The sequence below is a fragment of the Dipodomys merriami genome, unplaced genomic scaffold (assembly GCF_024711535.1).
Source record: "Dipodomys merriami isolate MVZ:Mamm:240054 unplaced genomic scaffold, mDipMer1.0.p SCAF_72, whole genome shotgun sequence".
Lineage (NCBI taxonomy): Eukaryota > Metazoa > Chordata > Mammalia > Rodentia > Heteromyidae > Dipodomys > Dipodomys merriami.
In genome coordinates this window covers 2,646,488-2,658,468 of record NW_027206313.1, presented here as the reverse complement: position 1 = coordinate 2,658,468, position 11,981 = coordinate 2,646,488, and positions in this window count along the sequence as shown.

The window sequence follows — 11,981 nt, the reverse complement described above, 5'->3', positions numbered from 1 at the left end:
TTAGGATTACAGGCATGAACTACCAGCACCCAGCTAACTTCCAGCTTTTTGCTGGTTAATTGGAGATAAGAATCTCATGGAATTTTTTTCCTTAGCTGGCTTAAAACTTGGTTCTTCATACTTCAATCTCCTGAGTAGCTAGTGTAAGCCACAGTGCTCAACTATGCATACTTTTATCATTTTGAATATGACTACTGCATATGTTTCCTATTCAAGATTATTTCAAATTGCTCACAAATATTTGACAGTTTCTTAGAACTACGTGAATATTTTTCCTAATTAACTACTAAAATGAACTGCATGAGATTTGCTATGGTTCATAGAATTTTTGGTTAGTAGATTTTTTTTCCTAATTGAAATGCAGGTGATACAAAGTATTTCACATATTTAAGGAAAATTTTTGAGTTTAAACTTTTTCAAACGACGTTAGATTATTAAAGCATTAATTTGCACTCAGCCCTGCCATATGACTTGTAACCATCACATTACACTAGAGCTATTGTAATGTCTTTTTATTATTGTTATTTAGGTATTTTCTTATTGTTATTTGGCATTGTGCAGAGGCGCTATGTCTGCCAATAGAAGTAGAATAATACACAAGATACAAATCTTGACTTTTTTTGTTTGAAAATATAGAGAAGTGAAGGCATACTTATATAGTTTGACAGTTCTGAAGTACACCTTGTGCGGTATGGGATCCCAATAAAAAGACACCTCGCCAACTTGGGAGATCCTTCTCATTGGAGAAATCAAAAGCAAAAGCTAATTGGGAAAGGAGTCATTGAAAATATTTGTTTAAGAGAAGTATGCAAATCTCCTAAATTTTGATATATTTCATCATACACACATATTTGCTTTTGTTAATAACACTACCAAAATTTTCCAGAAGCCTTTACGTGTTGAGAAGTAGTCAAGTTGGCGATGGAAGCTGTTCCAGAGACTGGTGTTTTGCAAGAATTAAACCACACAGGTTCGTGTGACGCACCGTGTGTTTGAATGAAAAGGTGGATGGGTGAATGGCTGGGTCCGAAGAATGCTTGTAAATAGAGAAGCATCTTTCCCTCTTCAATCTTGTTGGCTGATCTGATTTCTTGGAGATTTTAGCACTTCTGCCCGGCATGGACCTTAGCTGGCCAACGGCTGTGAAGTGAAGGATGCTGGAGATTGTCATGCTCATCACAGACTCTGACTCATGCAGCCTGACAGGAATTGCTGTGCCTTGCAAGTCTTGATAGATTTCCCTCATTATTATTGTGTTACTTAAATCTTTCCTCTCTCCTTCTACATGTGTTTTATGCTAACCCTGCGTTCTGCCTGTTGGTGGGTAACTGAAGTCTGTGAAATCCTGTAACTTTTGGGGTTCAGGCCCATTGTCACCTACTTCCCAGGGACTGTATGGTCTTTCTTTCTTGTGCTCATCTTCCGCATTCTGCGGTCTTTGCCCTTGACATGGTGGGTAACCTTTGCAGGAGCCCCCCCACTCAAAACTCTAACTCCTGCCACGGAGGGGATAAACCCCATGTGTGGTGGGTGTGAGGATTCGCAGCATACAGAAGCTCTGCCCTTGAAGAATTCCCCGTCGCTCAAGTGAGGTCAGGTTCCTGGGCCACACGCAGCAGATGGTGTTGGTGGTCTTGGGTGGTTGGATGGCTGTTAAGCATTTGGTTGTTGTTGTTGAGTTCATGGGTGTTTGGAGAGGTACAAATGTTATGAGAATACTCATATGCGGGAAGTACAATGAAAATATGGTAAGAACTGGTAAGAGGAGGCTGTGAGTCAGTAACAGAAAGGGGAAAGTGGTAAGAAAAACAAGAATTGTTACAGTGATGATGGAATGAACCATTGAACGGAAGGACAGAGAGGGAACTTTCTGTGGGAGAGGAGGCGAGGCTGGCTGCGTCATGGCTGCAGGCGATGGGATCAGTGATTACAATGAAGCCTGTTAGCCTGAGATTCTAGCTGAAGACTCTTAGCTCAATGGCCAAACCTAATGGAAAGGGAATTGGAGACAAAATTTTTTTTTAATTTAATTTTATTTTATTTGTGAACATACTGTACAGAGGGGTTACAATTACATGGGCAGGATAATGCGTACATTTCTTACCAAGCATTGCAGACTTCTTTGTTTACCCTTCACAGCCCTTCCCAGCCTCCCCCCTCCCCCCCAATCCCAATCCTTCTCCTTCCCCCCCCTTCCCCCCCTCCCCGCACCGACGTTGTAAAGCTCGTTGACAAAATTTTTTTTTAAAAAACCATGAATGGTGCTGTGGTTGATGGCCTTCACAGACCTGCACAATAACCCAAGGGAGAGGAAGGTAGAATCAAGGGATGCTATTGGGCAGAACAGTTTCAGTGGAGAAGTGACTGATCTATTTTGGAAACACAAATTTCACTACAATTTTGGGAAAAGAGGATTGTGGACAGTTGCTAGCTCCCAGGACCAGTGAACTCCCACTTGGTAGAAATACATCTTTTATTCTTATTTTTGCCAATTCTGGGGCTTGAACTCAGGGCCTATGCACTGTCCCTGAATTTTTTTGCTCAAGACAAGTGCTCTTCCACTCGATCCATCACTCTACTTCTGGCTTTATGGTGGTTCAATGGAAGTAAAAGTCTCATGGGCTTTTCCTTCCCAGGCTGGCTTCAAACCATTTTTGTCATATCTCAGCTTCCTGATTAGCTAGGATTATAGGTGTGAGTCACTGGCACCTGCCAGAAATACGTTGTGAGACTGTAAGCTTATCTGTAACCCCTCATTTTAGTATTTTGAACTTTTGAATAAATATACTTTCAAACTGCCTTTTAGAATTGGCAGTTCACAAGTGAATGAGCTCGTGTACTTGGAAAGCAAAAGGTATGAAGCAGCATGGAGATCTGGTTTTAATGACCCATATGTTGCTTGTAGGTGCTGCAGAGGCTGAGTTTGGTGGCTTATGTTGATATTTTTATTTTCTTCTGAGGGAAGAAATTGGTACTCAGCTACATACAGCTCTCTCTGTTTCTCTTTCTTCCTTCCTTCCTTCCTTTTTTCCTTCCTTCCTTCCTTCCTTCCTTCCTTCCTTCCTTCCTTCCTTCCTTCCTTCCTTTCTCTCTTTCTTTCTCTTTCTCTCTTTCTCTCTCTCTTTTTTTTTCTTTCTTTCTTTCTTTCTTTCTTTCTTTCTTTCTTTCTTTCTTTCTTTCTTTCTTTCTTTCTTTCTTTCTTTCTTTCTATTTTTATTGCTTCTGGATTATGAAGCAAGTTTCAAAGGGCCAGCATTTTTATGGGTGAGATGAATGATGATGTGTTGCTTTTCTTATTTTGTTTGATTAGATTCTGTCTTGTCTGACACCTGGGTATTGAGTTTTGACTTGTAGAGTCTCCTCTCCACACCATCCTGAGCTCACTGGGGCCCACCAGGGGCTTGAAGCCTCTCATAGATATTCACTCCATAGTGAGCATAGAGTGGGTAGTGGTTTTCTTTTTCTAATTAGTAGAAGAGCATTTGCAGCTGAGTCAAAGTTCAATTCGGATGAGGGTTTATAAAGTATTTGAAGAGGACTGTTCTGGACTTTATTTGCAGTGCTTTCGGAACAGTTTCTTGGCACCTGGATCTCTGAACTCCGCCTATTTTTGGTGCCTGTTGTTGGCTCATTTGATAACGGCCGAAGCCCAGTGCAGCTGCAGGCTTTAGGATTATTGTCACAGGGCGTTTTTGCCCCTCTTCGATGGCTGCAGCTTTGCATCTGGTAAAGTTGTGTGTGCGCATGTGCATGCACACGCCTAGGCCAGGGAGGACAGCGGGCGTAGATAAATCAGGGTCGGTACTCTGAGAACTCAGGAGCAGGAATGAGTCCTCTCCACAAACCTTTATTCAGCTTGGCCTTTTGTTTGCTCTCCATGGTAGGTGTAGCCTATCCTGCATGCCATTTGCAAGGTCAGACTAACTGTGTTTATTTGGAGATGCAGTTGCGTCTGTATAGTTGGCGATCACTTTGCACAGGGCCTTTCAGTTGAGAAGTTTTAGTTTTAGAGAGTACCTGTCAAAATTCTTCCGGCTAAATAGGCAACGCTTACATGACTGTTTTATTGATGATTGAGAAGCTAAGGCAGCCTGTCCAGTGACGCCAACTAAATCACTACTAAAGTGTGGACATGTACAACTCGCTCCCAGACACATCATCTGTGATATCAAATACATATCAGCACAGGATCGTTCTTCCTCTGTGCTTTTGAGGTTTTATGTCCTTATTTTTTTTTAATTTAATTTTATTTTATTTGTGAACATACTGTACAGAGAGGTTACAATTACATGGGCAGGATAATGCGTACATTTCTTACCAAGCATTGCAGCCTCCTCCTTTGTTTACCCTTCACATCCCTTCCCAGCCTCCCCCCTCCCCCCCCAATCCCAATCCTTCTCCTTCCTCCCCCTTCCCCCACCCCCACCCCCCTGCACCGACGTTGTAAAGCTCGTTTTGGACATGACAACTTGTACTTCTCATTGTTGCAACAGGTCCACCTGTATCCTTAAACAACTGGTTTTTCCCCATCTCCTCCACAAGTTATACTGACATCAAATATAGTGAAAGCAGGGGTTATACTGTGGGGGAGGGACATACAAAGCAACAAAGAGATAATCTTATAAATGCGTTAGAAACACATGCATGAAAGAAAAAAACATTAAAATACATATCTAAGGGTCCATTTTCCTGTATGTTCTTATTTTTTATTTTAGAGGTGACCATCGGTTTATTGTCACTGCTTCTACGAGATGGAGGAGTCTCATTTTCTGCTTGTTTTCTTACAGTATCCCATGTGGGGGAACCTTGGGAAGGGAAAGGGAGCAGGCAGGGGGAGCACCGGAGCTTCCTGGTGGCAGTGTGGCTTTGGGCAGCCCTTCTGGGGCAGGCGTGGGTCTGGCTTGCAGTGGGAGCAGGCCCCGGGGGCCCTCACCCAGGGTCTCGAGGGGATGCTAGCCCCTCATCTTTGTGTTCCTCCTTCCTAAGGATTTAGGATTTACTTGAGAGAAAATAGTTTTAGAAGCCAGCAGTATCTGAGACCAAATATAGTTCAGAACGTCCCACCCACTGCCCGCCGAGTTAGATTTATAGACAGAGCAAACAGAAGTGACATCTGGAAACACCTTAACTGGCTGCAGTTGGAATTTTCCCTACATAGCTACAGGCAGTCTGTGATTGGCTGAAGCTCTAAATGGCTGTGATTGGCTAACTTGGTTGCTTGATTCTGAGAATGTATTCTTGGGTTACAATTTGTTTAGACTTTAGGGTTCAAGTCACTATGTATAGAGTATGATTTGGGCTATACTTATCTGTCAGTAACAGAGACTGCTTCAGTCCTATTAGTCCAGTTTGGTATTAGCAATTTGAGTCATTTTTTCTTTTTGCCTTCATCACTATAGCTAAGGTTTTATTCATTTTCCTCTTTTGTGGAAAGAAACAGGTGTATACAAGCCTATTCCTGAGATTTTCTCTGTTATCACTTCTAAGAAAACAGTATCTGGAACTAGTTAGTTCTTTTTCAGGCTTGGGAATAGGGGGTATTTCTGGTCTTGCCGTAATATACTTAAGGTTCCTGTTAGAAATAGCAACAGTTTCAATCTCCTTCCCTCACTGCTTGCTCAGATTTCCCCTCCACAATGTGAGAACAGATACAGGTTTAGAACAGATGCAAGTTTAGACCTTCCAGTTAATAGCTATATAATATTAGATTGCAGGTTGTACAATTGGAAACTGGCAAGAGTTAAGACCTCATGACAAAAAATGATTAGTCCTGAGAAAAAGGAGGTATGGAGATGACCAATCTCTCTCTCTCTCTCTTCTCTCTCTCTCTCTCTCTCTCTCTCTCCCTCTCTCTCTCTCTCTCTCTCTCTCTCTCTCTCTCTCTCTCTCTCTCTCTCTCTCTCTCTCTCTCTCTCTCTCTCTCTCTCTCTCTCTCTCTCTCTCTCTCTCTCTCTCTCTCTCTCTCTCTCTCTTTGTGGCTTGAACAACTTCCGGTCTGGGTTCTGTCCCTGACATTTTTTGCTCAAGACTAGTGCTCTACCATTGAGCCACAGCTCCGTGTGTGTGTGTGTGTGTGTGTGTGTGTGTGTGTGTGTGTGTGTGTGTGTGTGTGTGTGTGAAAGAGAGAGAGAGAGAGAGAGAGAGGGACAGAGACAGAGAGACAGAGAGACAGAGAGCGAGATTTATTGAAGTGAAGTCTCACGTGCCTCATTGCCCTGGCTGGCTTTTAGCTGCGATCCTCAGATCTCAACCTCTTGAGTAGCTAGAGTTACAGACATAAGTCACTGGCTTCAAATCCTCATCTTTAAAGGCTGAGGGAATGCAAAGAGCTATAGGATGCAGGGGTTTTTTACAATAAGACAGTTGGCTTAAATCCCTAGCTTGGACCAGCCAGGTTTTTCTCTTCAGAGCCTCATTTCTACCTTTTCTTGGAAGTTGAGTTGGATCTCACCTTCCTGGGGCCAGTAGGCACTGTGAGAGAAGAAGGGGTGACAGAGAATACTGTGTGGAAAGGCTGCCTGAGGGTGATTTCCTAGATTATCAGCATGTTGGTGTCTCCTGAGGCCATGGTAGATAGATCCTGGCTAACTGTGGGGAAGTCAGGGGACTTTTTGCCTTTGTCATCCTGGACAATGACCAAAGTTGGTCCTGGTTATGGTTATTGGGGATTTAGGATGGCGTTCTTGTATTCACCTAGAAACTTAGAGCATAGATCCTTTCTGTGTGCAGTGTTTCATAGATATTTGGGGAAGGGGCATCTGACAAGAGTACGTTGCCAGTGGCTTGCAAAATCTACCCCTCTAGAAATGAGAAGGGAGGGCATCTGCACAGGCTCTTAGGACTTGGTATTGGAACGGACCCTAGACACTAATGAAAGAGTAATCCTCTCTGAGTCACCCCAAAGCTAGTAATCCCCAGGCTTCACGGAGGTGATTAAAAAGGAAAGGTAAGAGCAGCTGCCTTTTTGTTGAGTTTAATTATGTCCTAGTACCTGGGTGAGTGTTAATTTCCTGCTGGCGCTGGCTGTGGTGGAGAAGGGTGTTAGGTTTCTGCAGTCTGCGGGGACTGACTGTGCAGATGTAGACTGGACCTGGTCTGGGTCTTGGGACCCAAGCAGAGTGCACGAGAGCTCTAGCTTGTGAGCTCAGGTGACGGGGCTTTTAATTTCTGTCCCTTAAGTTGGAGACCTGGGTCACTGTGTGCCAGAGGACAGAACAGTACTATCAGGTATCAGCTAGACTGTGCACTTTAATTAATAGCTCATCACCTTCCAGTCCCTTGTTCCCCCACCGCTACCCTGCCAACAAAACCAGGGCAGTTGCTGGGCCAGTGGGGTAGACATCAAGTTGCCAGGCAGAAGAGGAAGATTTGGCCCTTCCCTGATCTCTTCAGCAGGACTCAGGCCAGAGCTTATAGACCAGCTCATTTCCTTCCCTCAGTTCCTGGTTCCGAATATTCAGGTGATTTCCAAGGAACAGCTACATGTTCATCAGAGCGGATGAGTTCCCAGGATGCCTAGCATGCCTGAAGCCTTGGGTGCCATCCCCAACAATGGAAGGAAAGAATTAATGCGCTTGCTCATAGTGAACACGTAGTGCCATTCCTTCCAGCTCTTGAATTCTTGTGTTCTCTAGACTGGTGAACAAACGGTCCTGTCATTTTCTCCCTTGTACAACTGGTCACCTGAACGATCATCGTGGATGCCTTCTTCCTTGGAAAGCCCTGCATGCCTGTGGCTGTGCCTTCAGAATGGCTCTCCATGGGCTGCGTTCCCTCCTCCTCCTCCACGCCTGCTCATTCACACCCCTTCCCACAGAATGTGTGTGAGTTCCATTGCTTTCCCATCCACCCTGCCATCCAGGGGCTCCTCCCCCGTCAGGATTACTCAGCCTTCCTCCCCACTTACAATGACCTTAGCTAAACTTCAGTTATCTTCTTGGTGTCTTTTGCGATTTCAAGCTTCACTTCTGTTGTTGCTTTATTAGCATTTTAGTTTGAACTACTTCATTCCCCGGTTTGTTTTAGTGGTGCTGGGGGTTGAGCTCATGCTAGGTAAACTAATTTTATCCTTTTCTTTGTCCTAAGCAATGTTATCCTTCAATGGATGGGTGCTACATGCAACTATTGTAATAATAACTATTAGTTCATATGCTACCTAAAATAGTTTCCTTCTGGGAAACAGTGAACATTGAGAACCCTTAACCATCCCTGTCTAGTCTAATGGTCCACTGGCTAATCTTGATGTTACTTGAATACTTGACGTTTTTGTGCCTTCTGACCTTTTTCTGGAATTTTCTCTCATCCTGGAATGTAGCTCTCCCCTGGACCCAGGCTGAACTTGTACTTCTTCACAACTGAGTGGAAGTGTGCTGTGCTCTGGGAAGTTCTTCCTGGCTCCTGCAGAGAATGGCGGGCTTTCTCTATGCTCTGCTTCCTTTGGCAATTTCCCTTCCCAACTTTCATGGCAGGAAACTTGACAATCTTCCCCCACCTGTGGTCTCTCCCTGGGGTCAGATCTGAAGCCTGGCCTAAAGTAAGCCCTCGATGATGCTGGGCAGATGACAATGTGAGGTGATGCCAGGGAAATGTGATCATTGGCCTCATTTAAAAAAGCCAAAGAACATGGAGAGAGTTCAGAGATTTCCTCTCGTGTCTTCTAGCCTCTGAAGAGGTACAGCAAAATTAATTGTTCACAGACACAGGTAATTCTTGGCAAAGTTTACAACTCACATGATTACACCCTTTCCCGCGGATCTCAGCATTTATGATTTCTCCTGATGATCTGGCCTGCATTGAGTGGGGGGTATTAGAGGCTCCAACCTGGGGAGCAAAGTTCCCAGTGACCAGGACTCCCCTGGTCCCTCCCGCCAGATATTTCCTGGCTGGAGTTCTTGTTGTAAACAACGGATAAAGAATTCGCATATTTCCTGCAAGAACTGGACTTTCACAGGAATACAGCTCCTTAGTGTGAGAACCAGACATGGCGGGTCAGGAAGGGAAATACTTCTAGCCCACCCTGTGCCTGGCTGTTTGATTGTTCCTCATTCTTGGGGTTCTTCCCATGTGGAGACTTTCTTCTAATTCTCCACTCTTTCCTAGATGCTTCCTCCGGGCCTTCTTTGAAGAGGACCTCTAAGTGAAAGCCCAGATGTGCACGCACATGCTTTAGGGGTGGTTAGTTTCAGCAGTCTTCATTCTAGTACGCGATCCACAATCAGATTAGCTAAATAGCAAGCTTTGCTGTTACGCTTAGATGATAGACAAACAAGATTTAGGCAATTTGGATGACATCCCAACATGTCTGTTGTGTGATCCCGCATCGACCCTTAATGATCTCTGTAGGGGACATCTGCATTCCGCTAGTGCCTACTGGCACAGGTTGCTGGACAGCCGGAAAGTGGAAGCGGCAGGTTGTGGACATCACTGACGTGTGATGGAGCCAAGGGGGCAATATTCCCTACCTGGGAAGACTTAGCAGGGGTCAGAATTTGAAGAGCCTGGGAATTGGCTTCAGATCTCAGTTCTCCTATCTCCAATCGCATATTAAATCAGCTTCTTCACAGACTAGAAATTAATGTTTGGAAGTGTGTGTGTGTGTGTGTGTGTGTGTGTGTGTGTGTTTTATTTGATTCAACACTTTGTTGGAAATCCAGCATTTCCTGATTATGGGAGGAAGTGTGGCTCTGAGATCAACCTCTGCTGGTCTAAACCTCCTGGGCTTAAGTGGCCCTCCCTTCTCAGAAGTTGGGACCACAGACCCCTGCCACCGTCTATGTGAATTTGACTAAAGTATGGTAGTTTTATTATTCGTTGTATTCATTTTTTGGTAAGTTTTAAATTTTGGAGTGGAAGTTATAGTGTTTTTCAGTTTCCTTTTCTTTCTTTGCCCTTGTCCCTTTTTCTTTTCTCTTTTTTAAAAAAACCTTTTTAGCACAAGGGTTTAAACTCAGGGCTCTGTGCTTTGCTTGACTATTTTTTTTCATGGTGGGTGTTCTACCACTTCAGCCACATCTCCAGTAAAAGTTTTCTGCTAGCTAGTTGGAGATAGTCTCACAGATTTTTCTGTCTCAGCTGGCTTTTAATAGCAGTCCTCATATCTCAGCCTCCTGAGTAGCTAGGATTACAGGCGTGAATACTGGTGCCTGGAAAGTTCATTTGTCTTTGTATTAGCATGTGCTTTATTATGTTGTGATAGACTGAATGATAAACCAACAATAATCCTCGATGACTTGTTGTGTGCTAGCTACTAGACTTTATATTTAAAAGCATGGTCTATGATATAGGAGATGGAAATAAAATGCATAAACCAATCAAATGCAGAGATGAGACCTTTCAAGTATTGAAGATGCAATAACCTATTGCAAATTGTCTAAGATTTAACTTTTATTTCAGAAAAGCTCAGTGCTGTAGAGATTCTGGAAGCAAGAAAATGAGTGATTTGTTTGTTGAGATGCTTGACTATGTCCTGTACTTACAAAACTTGTAAGGGGCACTACTGTGAGGTGTCTGTAAAGCAGTTTAGAAAGCAGTAATCCACTCATGTAAAAAATCAGATTGTGGTACGATAACCGAGGAAGATGAGATTTTTATGGAGTTGTTAGGAAATTTTCTTTTTCTGGTCTTGGGGCTTGAATTCAGGGCCGGGGCGCTGTCCCTGAGCTTCTTTTCCTCCAGAGTGTTCTACCACATGAGCCACAGCATCACTTCCAGTCTTTTTTGAGTGGTTTATTGGAGATAAGAGTCTCAGGAACTTTTCTGCCTGGGCTGGTGTTGAACTACAATCTTCAGATCTCAGCCTCCTGAGTAGTTTGGAGTACAGGTGTGAGCCACCGGTACCCAGCTTGTTAGGAAATATTTTTAAAAACACCTTTTAAAATATGCATAAAATGGGGAATTGGTAAATATCTTAGGCATCACTGTGTCTGACACTTTGGATCCAAAGTTTTAAAATCTATTTTAAAAATATCTATTTCCAACAAGAACTTCCTACAAGACACTGTTAGGATTTGAATATGAAGTGTCATCTCCTCTTAAAACATCATATGTTGGACGTTTGGTCCATAGCTGAGTGGTTCAGTTATCGAGAGATGATTGGATCATGAAGTTTTGTGGGGTTTTTGTCATCTTTGATCTAATCAATGGGTTAACCCACTGATGGGTTTATAATTTGATAGCATGATTGAGAAGTGGTGAACACTTTTACAAAGTTCGGAGGAAGTGAACCACGGAGAGCATTTTGAAGGGTGAATCTTGTCCCTGGTCTCTTCTTCTGTCTCTCTCTGCTCCCTGGCTGCCACATACGAGTAACTTTTCTCCACTGTACCTTCTCCCATAATGCTCTGCCTCATTACAGCAGTGCCTAGACACACGGAACTTCTAAAACCCTGAGCCGAAATAAATCCCTTCTTCCTTACACTCACTTTTTAAAATCTTTGGGCATTTGGGACGGTAGTGAGAAGTGTGATTAACACACAGAGAAAACAATTTCTATGGGCCTAGCATGGTGATACATTACTTGTACTTCCAGCACTTTGGAAGTTGAGGTAATAGGAACAAGAATTTGGTATAGCCTGGGATACATAGCAAGATGCTGACTAAAGAATAAGAGTTCATGGGATGTTCCAAAGGGCAAGCAAGATAAAGAAGGTTGGGAGGACCCTCGCAGCTAGTTTCCTGTTAACCAAGTCCAAGAGAGAATGGAGGAGCACTCAGGAGAAAACTTCTTCCGGCTCCATTATTTGTACAAAGGGTCCTCCGATGAGTCAGGGGTGGAAAGGTTATTCCTTGGCTATTTCTTCTCCTGGCTTATTGTTTATTGGACAAGTTATTTTTCTTTCTTATGCCATTTTCATCTACATCATGAAAATAAATCCGATACTCTCATTAAAATGCTGAATGAACGTGCTGCATCATCTTTACCCTCACTTTACCTTAGCTTTTTAGTGTTTGTTATTCTTACTTCCTATTTTAAAGAGAGATTT